The following is a 20,729-nucleotide window of genomic DNA, read 5'->3' on the forward strand; positions in this document are numbered from 1 at the left end:
ATTAGAGGCTCCTAAATTCTACTGAACTCTAGGTTTGGTCTGCTTAGTAAATTATATTTTTTTAGTATATATGCTGCCTCCTTGAATTATTTTGTCAAAATCATAAATCTCTGCTGGATTTTAAAAACTCTTTATTAACATTTATGTTAAGCAGTTAAGGTTAACCAAAATGCATTACGGTTTTCTCGCTCTAATATTCTTTTCTTTATTCTTCCTTTTTAGAGCTGTCTTGCACTTTACTTAAAGGGCAAAATAAATATACATTAATAAGTCAAATTTATTCACCAACGAAACTAAAAATAAACAAGTTTTCTCTGTTAACGCTGCCTTTTGCTATTAATTCAATATGTGCACCGGAAAGGGTTCAAAGAAATTCGATCCTCAAACACCCAATCGGCGTGCAGCCTTCTCTTTCGGTTGATTGCTGCAACAGCCACCTCATAACAAAAGAGGTGGAAATGATGATAATGATGATGATGATGATGATGATGATGATGATGACTGGTGTAAATCAGCTAGCAACGCCAGCCTTTCCACCCCACTTTGACACTATTAAACAGCTTAAGAAAATCAAATTCTCAAACTTCAGTCAAGATGTGCAAAGTGGTTGTTCCTGGTACATAATCACTTACCATTGAATAAATATATGGATAATAAATACCATGGTCCGCATGCAATTTTACTCTGAACACAGAAGAAATAATACAAAAATATCAGAACTATATATATATATATATATATATATATATATATAGATATAGATATTTGTGAATACTTTTATCCAAAACAGAATATGACTACATGGGCAGCAAATAAAAGATTGCTGGCCAGAAAGACTCAAGACAACGATAGCAGAAGAAACAAATCATTTCATTAATTATAGGCTGAACCCAGTAAAGTGATGGGAACCAGTGTTTTTTGTTAAGACACTATCTTTAGGTTATAGATCACCAAGGCTAGAGCGCGCCGTCCTTTTTGGTTTTAGGGGATTATTTTTTTTTTTTTATAAAGAAATGAAACCTTCAATTGTTTTTGTTTTTGTTTTTTTTTTCCCTTAGATTTTAATGAGAAAGAAACAAGGGCAGACAACTCTAACCACGAGTATGCCAAATATGATGAGCCTTGTCAATTTTGTTAAATAATAATTATTGATTTTTAGAAGAATCAAAATCGCATGTTTTTTCAAAGATAACTCAATCTCAGAACTAAAATATATTTTAACATCTATTTTGTGTGATTAAAATATATATGAAAATGGCTTTAACTCAGCTTTAATAGCTCACTATTCAAGATGTGTTATACAAGATGTGTCTGAAAAGTAACCGGACTATGTGTGCTGTGTGAGTTATGGGCAAAAGCGTGATAAGCAGAATGTGTTCTCATCAAATATCATATCTTGGGGATATTTAACTTTGATCATTAGATTTTTGAAACTATCGCTTTATTTTTCACATACTTTAATTTATACCTTCTCATTTTAAAGGATGTTGAATTATGCACAAAGATGAATGAACAATGAACAAAGCAACAAATAAAAAAGTATTGCCATAGTGAAACAAACAAACAACCTCCTTATTCATCTGATTCATGTGATTTTTCAATCAGCTTGCAGGGCACACTAATTTAATCTATCCCCTGGAGCATTACTTTAGACTTCTTTGGAAATCTCAGTAGTAATCAGAGAGAGTTTCCTGGAAGACATATTCAAAAAGTAAAGATGCCGCTATTTCTCTTTCATGCCTTTGTCCATTGGACCACTGAGCACCGACTATTTTAAGCTGTTCATAGACTTTTAACAGCTAAAAGACTTTCTTGCCAAATTCCTTTCTTCACTCAGACATTGCCGAACTTTCTATAACCCACATTAAACAGTGTAAGTAAATAAAATACTATACTTGTTGTTTATTTATAAAAAGGTTTTGTTTTCCTTTCTTGTGACGTTTTTGTAGTGATCTATATAATTTTCTGCCTGTTCCTTCCTTTGTTAGTCCATACGTTACGCTTTGAAAAGGACCAAATACAATTTTTAAATGTTTAAAAAAAAGGTTAAATTCACAAAATCTGATTTTAAAAAGGCCGATCTACGAATCCTGGATAAGAGTGACCTCCCTTTGATGAAGCGTCGTTTTCGAATATCATTATGATATATCATCATTGTTGTAATGTTATGAGAAAGGAACTCATAGTAATTTTGACATGAGTAGTTCTTCATCGAAGAAAGAAATCAGTAACACATTATGTAAAAAAAAGGGGGAACTGTCTGTCAAGGGGTGCCGGATTAAAGGAATAAATTAAAGACTGCCACAATGTGATTTTATTTATTTATTTTTTATTCAATCTTCACCCCAAACAAGGCAAGTGCCACTTTGAAGTAGGGGGCTACTATCAGGGACAATTTGCGAGGGCATTATGAAGGGAGATGAGTAGAAAGATGTTTGTTCATATTACACTTGAACTTCTGCATATTAGTACAGTTGGGAAAGCAGTATCCCAGAAGGGAGTTCAAAAGACTTGCAGTTCTGGGGAAGAAACTATTGGAGTAAAAGGCTTCCTTACACCAAGGGATCTCTACTGTAAAGGGGTGGGACTTAGTTCCTTGTCGGGTTAGTCGGGGGTAGTCACATTGAGGAGGTACAAGTGCTTGCAGTTCATCAGAGCATTTACCATTAAAGTATTTGTAGAACAGGCAGAGGGATGCAACATTTCGTCGATGGGACAGAGGTTGAAGCGTAGATGACAGTTCAGGACCTATCAAGTTGACGACTCTTTTTTGAGCCCTGTCCAGAAGTGAGAGACAAGCAGCAGATGCACCAGCCCAAATGTGACAACAGTACTCCATACATGGGCGAATGGTGACCTTATAGAAGTACAGGATACTTTCAAGCATAAATAATTTTCTGGCATGGTAGAGAGAGCCCACCTTCTTTGCAGCAACCTTGGCAATGCTCTCAATGTATATATTCCAATTCATGTTCCCTGTAAACGTCAGGCCGAGGAGTTTAAAGGAAGTACTTTCAGGCAGTGTGTTCTTGGCCATTGCTATTGGTGGTAGAAAAGGTTTCTTGTAGCTATTGAAGGAAACAAGCTTAGTCTTGGAGCATTGAATGTGACCATCCATATATGTTCCCATTCCACTAAAGATTGGAGGTCATCTTCTAGTGTTTCTGTCATTTCCTTAGATATGTGTTCATTTGTTTTCCTGTCTTGCCTGTTATAGAGGGTGGTGTCATCGCCAAATATACCCATTTCCGAAACAATTTTATCAGGGAGGTCATTTATGAATATCAGGAATAATAAAGGTCCAAGGATAGACCCCTGGGGTACCTCCGCACTTATATCATATTGTTTGGATGTACAACTGTCAAGGAGAACTCGGATTTTTTTTCTACTTAAGAAGGATTCAATTACATTATGTATTCTTCCAGTGATACCATATGATCTAATTTTCCTTAGAAGATTATTATTTGTACAATGCTACTTTCTGAGTATTTATTAGTATACTTAGTAATTTATCTCATTTGGGTCAGTTCTATATTTAAAATACAATGGACACTATTTTTATAGGAATTCTGTGGAGAAAGTGGCTACTAAGAATCAAGATGGCGCCCGCATGCGTTTATGTGGAAAAAAGTTTCGGGGAATCTCGGAGAATCTCGGAGAATCTCGTACCCTGATTCCATAAATAACGAGAAGAGGAAAGCGGGAAGCGAGACGAGTTTGAGTCACGAAAACGAACGGATGTGTGTAAAAGAAGAGGTAGAAGAAAAGAGTGTGGTGAACGAAACAAATAACGATCCGGTTGAAAGTAGAGTTGTAACGAACACAAGCTATTCTGGCATGACGTCAGGATTTGACCCCAAGCTAATTCCCCTGTTTGATGGCAGTAGCACTGATCACTCAGTGCAAGAATGAGTGGAAAAAGCAGAATTAATATGTCAGCTCAGTGGGGTGAAGCGTATAGAATGCGTGGTCCCAATGCGCCTCACTGGGGGAGCATATGCAGTATACCAGCAGTTGGCTGATGAGGAAAAAACAGATTTTGCCTGCATCAAACACGCCCTTTTTACAGCATTTGCATTAGATCCAATTACTGCATGGAAGGAATTCATGGCCCGAAAATTACATCCGGGGAAACGGTGGATGTGTATCTGGCTGAGCTAAAAAAGCTATCGGTCCTCTTTGGAGGGATGTCAGACAAAGGCTTGGTGTGCGCCTTTGTTGCAGGATTACCTAAGAGTGTGGAAGATCTGCTCCGTGCCTCATCCCAAGTGGACGAGATGCACATATCAGAAGTATTGGCGCGGGCACGAGCAATACTAAAGAAAAGCCCTAACACTATAGACCAAGTGGCAGCTGTACAACCATCACAGGTTGGATTGCAGGACTTGGGCACAGCTACAACCTGCTATAAGTGTGGAGGACCCAACCATTTGGCCCATGATTGTCTTTTGTCACGTCAACCAACTCGGAAACTTGACGGGCTGCAGTGCTACAAGTGCAAAAAACGCGGACACCTGGCCCGCACCTGTCCGGGAAATGGGCAAGGGGAAGAAGCTACAGCGCCAGTCTTCTCCCCAGACTATCATTGAGCAGGGCGCTACCCACTGTAAGCATACACATTAATGGAAGCGAGCGCCTCGCACTTGTGGACACTGGGTGCACCCAGACTCTCGTAAGCAAGATATGCTGTGCCACTTGGAAAGCAGAGAGAATTCCGGTACTAACTGTAGGCGGAGGTTCGCTAGCCTCTTGTGGGGTGAGCATTATCTGCGCAAGCATCAATGACGGGCATGCAGTAGCCGTGCGAGCCCTGGTGATGGGGGGAGAGCTTCTCGGGTACGACCTACTCCTGGGTATGGACTTGATTACACAACTGGGTGGAATTACCGTGGACAGAACCGGCAAGGTACAGTTCTCCCGATGTGAGGAACATGTTTGTGCTGCCATAACTCTCGACGAGCCTGACTTTCATGCAGAGTATGATAGAAACACCAATGCATGGACGGCGTCTTGGAAGTGGTCAAACGATCAGCCACCAATATCCTTGCGAAACCGGTTATCGGAATATCCCCCACCCATGTGGCTAAGGGAACAGTATGAAGAACTGCAAATGTGGATCGACAATGGCTGGCTTCTTCCATACCCAGAGGATGAGCTTGGCCCCCCGCGAGGGCTGATTCCCTTGATGGCCGTCGTACAAGAGACCAAACAAAAGGTTCGCCCCGTCCGAGACTACCGTGAGCTCAATGAGCATGTTGACCCATATACAGCAAGGGCTGATGTGTGTGCACTCAAATTAAGGGAGTGGCGACAGCAGGGATCGAACATGGCAACTCTGGACCTACGCAGGGCCTATCTGCAAATACGCATTGAGAAGAAATTGTGGCCATTTCAGACTGTGGAAATTAGAGGAACCCGATATTGTCTAACCAGGCTAGGGTTCGGTCTAAATGTGGCCCCAGGCATTATGACAGCAATCATGCATGCTATCCGGCAGCAAGATGAGGCAGTGCAACAGGCAACATCTTCATACATCGATGATATATTCGTCAATGAGAACCTCATGTCAGCGCAATCGGTTAGAATGCACTTTGAAAGCTTTGGACTGACATGTAAGGAACCAGAGCGTCTGTGCGATGGAGCAAAAGTTCTCGGCCTGCACGTGCGCAATAGCAAGGAGGGACTTTACTGGAGAAGAGGAAGTTCCCAAGGTCCCATCAAACATCACTCGATGAACAGTGTTTTCATTTTGTGGAAAGATGGTAGGCCATTTCCCTGTGTGCGGTTGGCTCAGGGTGGCCGTGGCAGCCATAAAGAGACGTGCAACAGCCGTGTCGTCGGGATGGGACGATGCAGTACACGATGTCACCCTAAGGAACATGTTGACAGAGACTGTGTCCAGAGTGACCAGTGATGACCCTGTTCAGGGAAAGTGGTGCGTCAGCGGGAATGAGTTCACGGTCTGGGTGGATGCTAGTTCACTGGCCCTTGGAGTTGCCCTTGCAGTTAATGATTCCATTATTGAAGATGCCTGTTGGCTTCGGCCAGAGAATGATTCGAGGCACATAAACCTGGCCGAACTTGATGCCACATTGAAGGGCGTTAACTTGGCGCTTCAATGGCATGCCAAGGTTCTACATATCATGACTGACTCGGCATGCACTCATCGGTGGATAACCGATGCATTAAGTGGAAGAGCACGGCTGACGACACGAGCATCGAGTGAGATGTTAATTCGAAGACGGCTTGCCACCTTGGTTGACACCATCACAGAGTACGACCTGACCGTGGACGTAATGTTGATCAAGTCTGCGCTCAACAGAGCAGATGCTTTGACAAGAGTCCCTCAACGATGGCTTCTGGCTGGTGCTCGGAGAGATGCTGATAATCTGCAAAACACATGTGCAGCAGTTGTGTGTAATGTGGATGCAGCGCGCATCATGGACATTCATCGACAGTGTGGACATCCTGGCATCAAGCGGACACTGTACTTTGTCAAGATGATTGATCCAGGAGTAGGAAAAAAAGATATCCGAAGAGTGGTGGAAAGTTGCGAGGCCTGCCAATCCATCGACCCAGCTCCAGCACGATGGAAGAAAGGGGAGTTAGGAGTGAGTGGTAAGTGGCAGAGAGTGGGCATGGACATCACACACTATGGTGGCAACCACTTCCTTACCCTCATCGATTGTGGGCCTACACGTTTCGCAGTCTGGAGACTCCTCGGGCGCCAGGACTCTTGCAACATTATTCGCCAGCTGTCACCCGTGTTCTGTGAAAGAGGTGTGCCCGATGAAGTGCTGACGGACAACGACCCAGCCTTTTGCAGCCATCAGATGAGGCAGTTCTTACAAGAATGGGGTGTGCGGCTGCAGCTTAGATGCGCTTATCTGCCTTCTGGCAATGGTATAGCTGAGAGAAGCCATCGCAGCATCAAAACAATTGCAGCCAGGAAGCAGTGCACCATCGCAGAAGCTGTGTACTGGTATAATCTCATGCCAAAGGATGGTGTCTCTCCAGGAACGGCGCCTGCAAATGCAATCTATCAGTACCATGTCCGAGAAAAAGGAATCCATCCCGATACAACTGTGGCCACTGAGATAGAACGGAATCGATATGCCAAAGGGGATGCTGTCTGGATGAAGCCGCCAGGAAACCGATGTACTGACAAGTATAAACGAGGCACAGTGACCGATGTTGTGAGTCAGCAGTGTGTCCAGGTTGATGGCGTACCCCGTCACGTTAGGGACCTACGGCCGGCGACACATGTACCACCTCCAGTGAACGATGAGAGTGATTCTGACTCTGAGACGAGTGGGCCATCGCTTTGGTTTGCACCATCCCTATCAAGCAGTGACTCTGATATCAGTAACCTCCACGAAGATGAAGCCTTTCCCGACCATCAGGCGGTGGATGAGAGCACACGCGAAGATGAGAGCAGCACTGTCCCCCTTCGTAGAAGCACCCGACGGCGGCGATCACCACCCCCCTGTCGTCTCTGTGATCATGAGATCAGGGGGGAGTGTGGAGAAAGTGGCTACCAAGAATCAAGATGGCGCCCGCATGCGTTTATGTGGAAAAAAGTCTCGGGGAATCTCGGAGAATCTCGTACCCTGATTCCATAAATAACGAGAAGAGGAAAGCGGGAAGCGAGACGAGTTTGAGTCACGAAAACGAACGGACGTGTGTAAAAGAAGAGGTAGAAGAAAAGAGTGTGGTGAACGAAACAAACAACGACTCTGTTGAAAGTAGAGTTGTAACGAACACAAATTCAATGATAAATAATAATAATAAACTCATAGTTGCTGTGTGTTATTGGTTTTTCTGTCCCCCTCTCAAAAAAAAAAAGAAAGAAAATTGTGCTATCCAGAAAATATTAGCTTTATTGATGAAATATATTTCTCCTTCCATAAAATTTCCACAAGCCTTGCTAGTAAATAATATTATAGGGGTTAGTCTTAACAATATATGCTCACATTAGCCTTTATACACCCAAGATGATCATTAAGCTGACAGTTTTGTGGGGTGATAGTAGTTCTAAAAACCACACTGAAACTAGGCCAAACAAGTAGCAGTGACCTTTTCCTTTTCGCTTTCTTTCTTCTTTTGTTAAATACCTAGGCTGTGTGCACTGAGAAATCATTTTGACAAAGATGTACACCTGGCGACAAATGCAAGAAACAACATAAAATAATTATCAAATGTACCAAAAGGTCATTTGAATAAAAATTATGAATCTGACTGTATGGGAAGAAACAACAAACTTGATCAATTGTCAAAAAGAAGAAAAGTAAAATGTTTGATATTTGTAAGCTTACAGAAGTATGATCTAATCAAACCAAAATCAGGTCAATTCAGTAAAACAACAATGGCCAAATAAAACGCCCTTGGGATGTGACTACCGTGCAAATGTCGTCACAAGGGAGCGTTTCAAGTGGTCACAAATGGTTATATAATAAAAATTAAAAAAATATTGGTTAGTTGATAATTTGAGTCCAAGAAAAATCAACCCATTGAATTCCGGTGCGTATTTCTCCCTCCTAACAACTAGCCATCCATAACCGTTAATGACAGTGAAGATATATTCTTATATTTTCTTATATCAGTGTGTCATCATTCTTTTAAACACAGCAGAAATGCAACATTTTTATTGAAACGATTCCAAGAGAGAAGTCGGGAGGGAGAGGTGGGTTAAAAAAAATTAATGTATGAGAGAGAGAGAGAGAGAGAGAGAGAGAGAGAGAGATAGGGGGAGGGGGTTAAAGAAAGATCGTACAAACACTTTTTCCCCACTTTTATTTTGCTATCCATCATGCTTCCAAACAATGGCGAGTCACTGCTGAATAAACAATTCTGATGATGCTTTTTTTATAAGCGAGTCACACCTTATCAAGGCTTGAAGGCCATTCAAGGATAAGGGTTAATGAATGTAAGGTGGTAATGTAGTAATCTTTAATGGTGTAAATTGGGTAGAATTTGATTATTTATGGGGACAAGTCAACAAGAACTTGTTTACATTGAATTTTAAGGCTATCACGTTGCATTCAACTAGGAAGCAGGACAGAGGAACAGTGTTTCACAGGCGGGCAGTTCTAGGAAAGAAGCTTTGTTCATGGAATCTGCGTTTAGATTTAGGCACAGTTAGAGAGTTGGGGAAATAGTATATAATGGTTGTAACTAGTAGAGTTGTTTTTGTGAAAGTTAGGCAAGGGGGGAACCATAGATTGGAATGCAGTTGAGAATTTGCTATGAAAATAACGATAGAGCAGGGATAGGCTCGCGACGTCTCTTCTGTGAGAAAGAGGTTGCAGGGAAGAGAAAAGGGCATCACCAACTAGGTTTCAAAGCTGGTTTTTAACTCTATCAAGACTTGAGATGTTTAAAAGATAGTTTATAAAAATAATCCAATCAATGAAATAATCACATGAATTTAATCGCTAAAAATTATTAGATTTTATGTATAATCTATAATCTGTAATTATCCGGGGGAAAAAAACTCGACGTTTTCCATTAAATTACAGTTGTTCTTAAAATAGATAAAATTATTATATTTTGGCTTATATAGGCTTCCGTAGAATGTAGAAAGCGATCGTTTTGTATTACCTACAAATGAGTGTCACCAGTACCCGGATGTCACAAAATGATAATGGCTGTCTTTGAGGTTAGTTCTGCTTATTTTTTTAATAATTATTCCTTTCGTTAAAGTAATGCCAACTGATTTTATGCTCTAAATGAAATATCAGTTCCTCTGGTTTCATTTTAATTAAGATCTGTGTTCATTTAGATCCTAGTTTTAATTTTTTTAGCTGTTCATTCTTCAAAAAAGGCAGACTCTGTTGCAGTAGTGTTACCTCCTCTCGTCACGGACTCTTTCGGATGCATCGATCATCGAATGTTGTCATTCGTTTTTTAACTCCAACGTTTAATTATTTTTGCTAAAATTTATTTTTAAACAGCCAAAACGATTGTTATTTATTGAATAGACATTTTTGTATTTTTAAGTTTTCGATGCTATTTTTTTTATTAGTTTTTTTTGTTTGTTAACGACCCCCACAAATTAAACACTGTTTGCTTCAAATCGGAAAAGAAACAAAACAAAATATTCTGATTTTTTTTTTTAAGGAGGGTATTTTAAAAAATTATCTATTTGCTTATTTATATATATATTTTTAAAGAGAAGTCACCTTTTAATATTTATTATTTGTGTATATTTAGCTGTAATAATGTTTTAATGTAATTTAATTTTAAATAGTTCTTTTTAAACGTCCGACAGTTAAAAAATAATTCGTCTGTATTTTTATTATTTATTAATGAATGAATTTATTTCAATAATTTACTTGTACGTTTTCAGCATCAAAAATTCTCATTGCAAGAAATCGTTTGATTTGTAGTTTTTATGAGTCGAACAAATTAAGAAATATTCGTTAGATTTAATTTAATAATTAATATTATTTTATTTATTTATTTTTTGTTTGTTTTTATCCCATTTTAAAAAATTCCGTCTATTCCCCTTCCTCATTATGACTTAAAAAGAATTGTTTTTCTAAGATTAAAATTAGCAAAACGCAATAATAATAATAATAATAATAGATACAAAAATCTTTATATTTTTAACTGCATCTTAAATTTCCATGTAATTTTAAAACGATAAATCGAATAAAGACATCTCTTTTGGAAAGAGAATTTGGGACTCTGAAAACACAACTTCACTAATGAATGGTGAATATTTATTTATCGTATAAATAAAAAGGAAGAAAAAATATTACTGATTTCTTATTTAAATAAAATATTCCTTTTTTTGCTTTTCATTTAATATGTGCAAAAAAACTAACAGTTCACTAGCGGTAACACCCATAAAATAATTTAATCGAATACATTGGATTTTTTAACTGTTTTTTTTTTGGGGGGGGGATAAAATACGTAACTCGCGGATTCAGCGAAACGAAATTAATAAATTAATGGTGTAAATCTAAAGTCCAACCTAATTTTTTAAAAGTGCAGAAAAATTATTATGATTCACTTCACTTACCTGTCATGGAACGAAAATGTCATATTCTAAAATTCATCTAAATTGATCGAGTATATATATATATTTTTATAGGAAATCATTTTTTACGATATTTTTTTAGCGAATTTAATAGTAAATCGTAGCCATTACAAAGCTGGTTTTATTCTCGGTAGTTCGAATCGAGTTGTATCCTTTTATTTATTAAACATGATAGATTAAGACAACGTTTTGGTTCCTCATAAATTTGATTTGCTGCTTATGCACTTATGTTACCGTGCTATTTTTTTTTAAATTATTTTTCATGCTGTTTAAGTTAAATTACAAGTTTTACGATATCTATTTTTATTAAATTGCTAGGCAAAAGTAGAGAATAATAATGTTAACACGGTCTCCTCCCCGTGTTAACATTATTGGTGCTTTTGCATTTATCGACTTGCGATTTCCCCGAAGCTACTCGGCTGTGCCAGGGGGCAGATGACGGAAAGAGCAGGAAACGACCGGGTGAGCCTTAAAAAAACACAAATTGTTATAAACTCCCACCCCTCCCCATGTTAAGAATGGCGACGACCACTGAACTTCATTAAGTAATGCAGGTTATCTCCAAAATCAGTGCTTAGAAGAATCAAGTTACCGGAAGTGGACAGTTAATATAAATATGAAAAAACGAAACCATATATTTGGTATTTTTTTACGATCTGCCCAGCCCCAGCGACCAGCGTAGTATAAACACCCCCAATTACCCCAACGGCTTTCGGAATAAACACCCCCTCCCCATGTTAACAACGACTTTCCAGGTTTGGAGGGGGGTATTCCGAAAGCCGTTCTTAACATGGGAAGGTTGGGGTGTTTATAATACGCTGGTGCATGTCGTAAAAATTTTACCTTTATTTAAAAAAATACTTTATCACAAAAAAAAACTTGTATTATCAAATAAAACAAAAAGTTCCAATTTTTAAATTTCTATAGTGTTTTTGAAATAATATATTAATTATTTCATTAATGAAAACGGGAAAGTTTTTCATAAATATTTTTTGTCATGCTTCTGTTCCGTATTTATATCAACCGTATCCACTTCCGGTAGCTTGATTCTTCGAGCATTGATTTTGAAGAACCCGAGTAACTTAATGGAAATCGCGGATTGATAAATGCAGAAGTCCCTTATTATTTCAGCACGGTAACATAAGTGCATAAGTACCTTTTGATTTTCTTGGTTAAAAAGATTACAACAAAAACAAGTTGATCAATTTACGTGACTTTTTTTTTTTTTTCATGAATATGACATCCGGGTTTCGTGACGGGTGCGTACATCTACATCACAAATATTTTTCTGAGTTTTTTTATTTATGTTTTTTTTATAGGTTGAACTCCGGACTTGCTCCATTTTACGTAAAAATTTAACGTGTTATTTTACATGAATAACGAGTTATTGTTGTGTTGGGGCCCAACACTGTTGGGCTGACTGCATCATCAGTGCATCTGCACCACTTTCACTAATAAATATACTTGGGAAAAGTATGAATTCATACTCCCCCACCTTAAATAATGGTTGTTCAGTTCTCTCTCACTGCAAGAACTTAGACACCAGGGTCGGAAAGTGGGATTGAGAACTCTAACTTAAAAAAAAAAAGTGCCTGGACAGTCTCGTCGGCATTCCCCGGTGAAGACGCCTCAGGCCATTAGCAATAACTAACCCCTTCTCAAAGAGAGAAGGCGAAGCCTAGGAGAATGGACCTCCTAGAACTGCACCGCAAAATCAACAAAGACCAGGTTATTACAGGAATGGTCTAATCTCTGCTGGTTTTGGGGGCTTCCTTCAGTAATGGATCAAATATGTATCTACCTAGTTTCCACCATGGATGGGGAATGTGACATATCCCGGTAGGAGCACCTCAAGTGATTAGCCATTCCTTCACTGATCAAGGGCAGAACAGATACTACATTTTGATCCCAGAAAAAGATAAACTTTGAAATAATTGTAGTCTTTCTCTGCTCATCCTGGCATTGTTTCTAGTCGTCTTGAACTTTTTGCCACGCTGGTCCAATGTGCGGTTGGATATTGCCCCACTCTTGCTTCCATTATAGATTGCCCACGTAGGCACTTTTTACAGGAGTATCCAGTGTCCCAAAAGAGACTAGAAGGTCAAGTCAGTGTATAATTGAAAAACTCGAACTAATCCAAGATTATCCACAGAATAGTTTAGTTATTAATTACAATTAATTCTGATTTCGCAGATTTGGTGTGATTACACGTTCATATTAGTAATTAATTAGTTGCCCAGAAGTCTTTTTGTTTCGCCTTTATGATGAGTTAAATTTAATTATTACGGTATCGTTTGATTGATAATTTAATTACGAAAAAACTAATTTTGGCAATGTAGAAAAGTCGCGGCTATTGAAGACCACAAGAAAACAATCTGTTTAGGCATTAAAAGCAGTTTTATGTTTTCGTAATATCTTACTAAATTAATCATTTCCACTAAAAGTCCAGTTAGTATTATGCATCTAAAATTGAGAAAAGCACACTTAAAAAGTGTCTGTAATGTGAAGAAACCGAAGCGAAACAAAATGGCCATCGAGTTTGACCCGATGTCGTGTTTATCTAAAAATTAAACTAATTTTACCTTGAAATGATTCTTCATTTTGGCATGTTTTACTATAGACAACAAACCGAAAAAGTAGTAAAGAAATAAATATATAACCAACTTCTTATTCGACACTTGTTTTCAAATTTCGATGAACCACGAAATAATTAATTTACCCTATTTTTTTTTTTTCAAGGGAGTCACCGCTTTAGGATAAGGGTTGATGGCTATCTTGACAAGCGTAAATCGAATGTCGAAACATTGCTAACATGGCCGCCAAAAGGTGATGTCACTTGAGAAATGCAAAATGCGACATCTGGATATTTGAGACAAAATACGTTTTCAAACTCGAATGTCGTACATTTAGTCTAATAAAAATGATGAAAAAATAATAAAAATGAAAATTTTTTTTTTGTTTTTATTTCAGCCTCTGGGTCTAATAATGTGTTTTATATAAAAATGAATAGTTTTTATAATTGTTTGTCTGTCAAATAATTTACGACGCTAAAGTACACATTTACCCTACTTGTTTTTTAATGTAACAATGTTTAAAACAGCAACTATTAAAAGGTGAGTCACTTCTTAAAACTTATTTCGTTTCATGTATACGGATGTCGGATTTTGCATTTCCTCGGTAATGTCACATCATTATCAATGTTTTGACATTCAACCTACGATTAATTAAACATGGTTAATAAGTGTTATGTAAATTTTTTTTTTTTTTTTTTTTTTACATGGGGGTCACCACTTATCAAGGCCCGAAGGCCACTCAGGGATAAGAGTTATTGCGTGTACAGTAATCAATGAGATAGTATTGTAGTAATCATTAGTATTGGGGGTTTTGATAGAGTGTCTTACTTAAGGGGGCGGTTTGTCAGGAATTTGTTTATGTTGGACTTGAAGACGTCCAAGTTGTAGTCAGGTGGGAAACAGGCAAGCGGCAGAGTTCCACTGGCGTGCAGTTCTAAGAAAGAAGCTTTGCTCATGGAATCTACGTTTGGATTTAGGCACAGATGAAGAGTGGGGAAAATTATTGACAGTAGTTTCAGAGAGACGGGTGTTTCTCGTGAAAGATTGGCGAGGGGGGACGAGGGATTGGAGCTCAGACGAGCACCTGCCATGGAAATAGCGATAAAACAAAGACAGGCTTGCAACGTCTCTTCTGTGGGAGAGAGGTTGCAGGGAAAAGAAAAGGGCATCCCCCACTGAACCACGAAGTCTATTTTGTACTCTGTCAAGGCAGGATAGGCTGTTTTTAGCAGCTCCTGCCCAGATGTGGCAGCAGTACTACATCCTTGGACGTACTTGGCTTTTATAAAGATAGAGAATTGCATCAGTAGTGAGATATCTTCTGGAGCGGTAGAAGGATCCCACCATTTTCCCAGCGTCCCTGGCAACAGATTTGATGTACGTGTTCCATTTTAGATCAGGAGTAAAGGTCAAACCCAGAAGCTTGTCAAAACATGTAGCCTCTCCAAAACGAGAGCCATCCATTTCAATTGATGCCAGATGGGGATCAGAGCGTTGATGATGTAAAGATAGGAGCTTGGTTTTGGATGCATTAAAAGTGACCAGCCACCTCTTCCTCCATTGTACCACGTGCTCAAGATCAGAGGAGAGAGAACTAGAGAGAACTTTGTCATTTACAGCCTTTGATGTGTTGCCATAGATGGTCGTGTCATCAGCATAGATATCAACAACTGATTTAAGTATGTGTTTTGGGAGATCATTGATGTAGATCAGGAAGAGAGTTGGGCCCAGGATGGACCCGTGAGGGACTCCAGCATTAATACTGTGGGCCTCTGATTTCTGCCCATCAACCACTACTCTTATGAACCTATCGGAGAGAAATGATTTAATAATTGAGAAAACATTTCCAGTAATACCGTAGCTGGAAATCTTGTGAAGTAGGCCCTTATGCCATACCTTATCGAAGGCCTTCGATATGTCAAGAGCAATTGCCCTGGAAAGGAAACCTTTGTCAAGAGATTCACTAATCCTGTGTGATATAACCGTTAGCACATCTTCTGTAGATCTTGCAGAGCGGAAACCATATTGCATGTCACTAAGAAGGTTGTTTCTGTTGAGGTGGTTGACTACTTCTTTATTTAGTATGGATTCCAACAACTTTCTCATGACACACAGGAGACTTATTGGTCTGTACTGGGAGGGAGATGACTTTTCACCTGAATTCTTAAATACAGGGCATACTGATGAGGTTTTCCAGGGTGTTGGAAAGCACTTCTCCTTAAGGAAACGCTTAAACAGTTTTGTAAGTATGGGGGCAAGTTCTGGTTGGAGCTTTTTCAGCACTATAACTGGAATGCCATCAGGGCCAGTTGCTTTACTGGAATCAAGGTTCTTGATTAGCTTGATGTAAATGGTAAGGCAACATGATCAGTAATGGTGGAACTTGAGTAGTGCTTAATTATTTAAAATTAAAATAACCATGCCATAGTCAGCTGGGAAGCAGGCCCAAATTCTAGGAAAATACAACTAATATCAACAAAAGATTAAAATGGCTGACAGGTTTACAAAGGAACCGAATGCATTCTAATGGATTTAATTTGGTAATTTATTTTTTAAATAATTTTTTTTATTTATGTATTTTTTTTTTTATAAGTTCAGTTTTAGTAAATTTTGGATTTCGATAAATAATCGGTTAATATTTTTAAATGTCTCTAAGTCCCATAGAGACGAGAAACAGACTAAAAAATGTACTTATTAAAAATACTAGATACGAGAAAACACCTTTTGTCAAATATACACATACAAATTTTGCATTGGTGGAAAAAAAAAAAAAAAAAAAAAAAAAAAAGATCGTGCTTGTTAAGCAAATCGACAAATGTCAACAAATCGATATTTTAAATATATCTAGGTACGTGCAAAATAAATGCCGATGCTCAAAATGTATAAACATTTTGACCCCTCTCTTTACTTAAAAATTCACATAATATCAGGAAATTAACCAATTTTAATGAAATTTTCAGTATTTATCAAATAATGATCACGGAATGTAATGAACCGATTATTTTTATTTAAATCTTACTGAAAATGTATTATTTCGGTTAAATAAAAAATACCTTTGCTAAAGTTATTGTTTTCAGTAGTAAAAAAAAAATGCATAAATTTATTTTTGCTTTTTTATGAAAATAAAGCATCGTAAATTGTAACAATAAATAAAAAATTATTTAATTTTTACAGGAATATTACGAAAAAAAAAAACAAACTCCTAAAGGCTGTATTAATGAATTCGATATAACTTGAAGAAAAATGAATTTCTTAAACTACCGATATTATTATTGAATTAAGCATTGTTTATATAATATTTTCACACACAAAAAATCATAATTGCAAAATATATATATATATATATATATATATATATATTTTTTTTTTTTTTTAAATTACAGGTTTTGCATAATTTTTATATGTGAGATTCTAATATTTTCCTTGGTTGCATGAATGTGAAACTTTCAGCATAACATAATTTTTTACATAATCTTGAAAAATAAAAAAAAATTTAATTTAAAAACAGGAACATAGGAAAAAGATTAAATAAAAAAAAATGGTAAAAATGTTACAAACGTTCAGGATAAGAATGTACGGATGCACATCTAGGGGGAAAAAAAAAAGAAAAACAGTACCCTAGGCACTACCAAAAGTCACCACAGACTTACCCTCCTATATGTAAAACGATGTAACTTTATTATAAATTAATATTATCAATATAACTTTTGTACCATTTGAAAGAAGGGCAAAATAAACTAGTAATAATTAAAAAAATTTTTTTCATTGTACGAAAATAATGAAATTGCGAGACGAAAATCTTGTTTACATAATTGGCGCTTTAAAATAACGTTCCCATGTAATAAGCATTTCGAACGTGAAAACATACCCGTGTTTAATAAATCTAGCAAAAATCAACTAATGGTCAGATTTTTGTGAAATTTTCGATACTTATCCATTTTAGAATGAAATTACATATATAATGCAGTTTTCCTAAAATATACGAGGGGAAATATTTTTTAGTGCGTGCCCCCCCCCACCTATTTATTTTTTCGAAATTTGAACAAAATACATTTAAATCTATCGAAAGTTCTATTTATTATGAAACATAAGAGTTCAAACAAGTAAAACATATTTATTTTTTTTAAATTTAAATACACATATTGAACAAAAAATTACCTTGAAGTTGCAATTAAAAAAATATAAATTTAATATTGTTTTTTTTTAATAGCGTTTTTTCGAATTAGTATATACTATAATCAGTTGAATTGCTAAGAAAAAGAAACTTCCTAAAATTAATTGATTTTTCAAAGATTAAAACGATTAAAATTCCATTATTTCAAAATGTTCCGTTATACAACATAGATTTTTAATTAATTGTTTAAATTTTTTTTAAATATTAAGTTTTAATATAAACATGACTCTTGTCAGCTATTTTATCGCCAGATTAAAACCAATTTGAAAATATTGCATAAATATTAAACATTTTGTAGCCCACCCCCCTCATATTTTGTTTGTCTCTTTTTACCGAACAAAATATGGAACCCCGTAGGTAATCAAATGAACTTCAGTAAAACCGTATTTTATATTTAATTACAAATGTTTATAATATTATTAATCATTAAACTGTAAATCTTAAAACCTAACAAAATTATAACAAAGATTAATTATTAATTGCAGTTTGAAGAAGATAAACAAAGGTTTTAAAAAATCATTAAGTCGCTTCTGCTTTTCCATAGTTCGTATAGTTAACACAAATCTGACGTCACGGAAACATGCGGTCCATTTTTCACAATCGTTTGGCAGCCCCTACAGTATCCGCTACCTCCTTTTAATTACATAACGTCGTTTTCAGACAGCCTTTCGACTCTCAGATTTGGAGCGTCCGTATAATCTGTGTTTACAAAACTTCCGTTTGTTGCGATTTGCTGCAAGGTGTTTTATTTTTTATTTTTTTATTTTTTTTTTAATTCAATATCTTAGGATTTTACTAATTATCTTGGAAATAGATCCAGAAAACTAATATTTATCTTTCAAAGATTTTTACAATGAATTTATTTAACTTTGAATTTTTTAGCTCGCCATGAAAACATTTTGATCATAACATTTTTTTTTTTTTTTTTTCACGTGTACAAATATTTTTTTTCCTTTGGGAAATTAATTTTAGTCTTTAATCTTTCAAATACAATCAAAAAGTATTCGGAAACTTACAAAAAAAAATTATTATAACTCGGCTTTCAAAACTATGTCTCCCTATCTTTATTCGGTAAATATGAAGAATCTTTCCACCCTCAAAAAATCCTTTAAAATTACTACTTGTTAAGGTTTTCAGGGGCGCTGAGAACGAAAATAACGTTTAAAATTACTGCAAGCGAGTAGTTCCTAAGATATAAAGAAATGTTAGTTTAAAAAAGGCTGGGGATCACTTTTCTATAATAATTTAACGTAAAATGAGCACCCACTTTATGCCCACCTTTTTGGGGGGAAGGGGGAGGCGACTTTCTTTCCACCCTCGGAAAATCCTTTAAAATTGCCACTATGTTTAAAATCCAGGAAACAAGTAGTTTTCAAGATATGAAGAAATGCACCCACTTTATGGCCACCTTTTTTGTGTGGAGGCTACCGGTTTATGTTTTAAGTTCTTTTTTGGAGGGGGTGTATAGTTTTTAACAGGCGCTTCTGCAGTTTAATTAACCGTTTTCCGTAAGTAACGCACCGACATTAACCGAGCAGAAGAACCGTTTGCCGTTTAATATTTCACAAAAATTCTTTTTACATTTGTTGGGGTAGCGGGGCCGGGGCTGTGGAGAGACAAGGGATGTTGTAGCGACTGTCCGCCGCAACACCCCTCCTCCACCTCCAATCTAAAATATTCGTTTCGGAGTTATGCCCCCTGCGTGTAGACTCTAACTGCCTACTTTATAACGTCTAAGAAAAATGCGATTTTACCCAATTTTCCGTCAAAATTACTTTTAACTAGAAATAAATTTCTATCGAATGATTTTTCGTAAATTTTGGATATATTAATATTTTCGGCATGACAAGTACGTAATATTGTTTTTACTTAAAGCAACGATATTGGCGTAAGTTTAGAAAATTGACCGTCACCTCTAAATTACACAATTTACACTTTTTTTTCACGTTAATCTCATCGATTACAAACTTTCAGATTTAAAAAAAAAAAAGTTGTTTTTTTTTAATCTTTTATGACTTTCATCATCGGGGATCAGTTTTCAATTATAACGTTCTACTAAATTGACTACGTTCTTTCATCACCGACAAAACTATTGCAACTCTCTCACGCGACCGGTGTTTATTCTCGTCTAAAAAAAGGGGACTAGGAAGAGAATTTTCTTAAACCCCCCCCCCCTCTTTCTCGTCTAATTTAAGCACCACAATCGTTTGGCGGACTTGAAGAATCTTGCCCCACTCTATTTATTTATTTTCAGTTTTTGAGCGGATTATTATCGAATGGACACTAATCTACCAGATTATAAAAAAAAATGGGGAAAAAATGTCAATATTTAAATATTTGCAGAGTTTCTAATTGAACGTTCTAGTAAATGATCCACCCACTTTAGAACTACACGATCTTTTGATGCCAAATTTCGCGAATTTAGCCTTTTTTTTTTTTTTTAAGCCGTTTAGCCTATTTTAAATTTCGTTTTTTTAAAAAAGCTAAGTGCAAAAGGTATTTTTTACGATCTGATCCAGCATAGTATAAACATCTCAACAATCACTCCATATTAAAAACGGCTTTCGGAATAAACACCCCCAACCTCTCCATGTTAAGAACAGCTTTTGAGGTTGGGGTGTTTATTCCGAAAGCTGTTCTTAACATAGGGAGGTTGGGGTGTTTATAATACGCTGGGGCAGGCCGTAAAAATTTACTATGCAAAAATATATAAATAAATAAACACGTTGAAGCAACATTTCACAATTTTTCCATCTCGTTTGTTGCGCAAAAAATCAAAGAATAAAATAATAAAATGATTTTTCTTTGATTTATTTAATTAATCAAAGCATTTTCTTTTTGTAAAGATTCAAATGTAAATGCATTTAAAGATTTATCAACAAGTATTAATCTGCTCACGATGATGATGATGATTCCATTCTGCATCATGATCATCAAT

The 20,729-nt window shown here is 36.6% G+C and overlaps 1 protein-coding gene across 2 annotated transcripts in view; it reads left to right on the plus strand.

Annotated features, from left to right (window-relative positions):
• The first annotated feature begins 9,535 nt into the window (after positions 1-9,535).
• Positions 9,536-20,729, plus strand: part of LOC145245720 (golgin subfamily A member 7-like) — a 62,975-nt gene continuing 51,781 nt past the window's right edge. For both annotated transcript variants that reach the window (XM_080107260.1, XM_080107258.1), the window contains exon 1: positions 9,536-9,658. The gene's annotated coding sequence lies outside the window, so the exon portion shown is untranslated. The remainder of the gene's footprint in view (positions 9,659-20,729) is intronic.

This window comes from Euprymna scolopes, chromosome 23, assembly GCF_053919585.1.
Source record: "Euprymna scolopes isolate OS-2025 chromosome 23, ASM5391958v1, whole genome shotgun sequence".
Lineage (NCBI taxonomy): Eukaryota > Metazoa > Mollusca > Cephalopoda > Sepiida > Sepiolidae > Euprymna > Euprymna scolopes.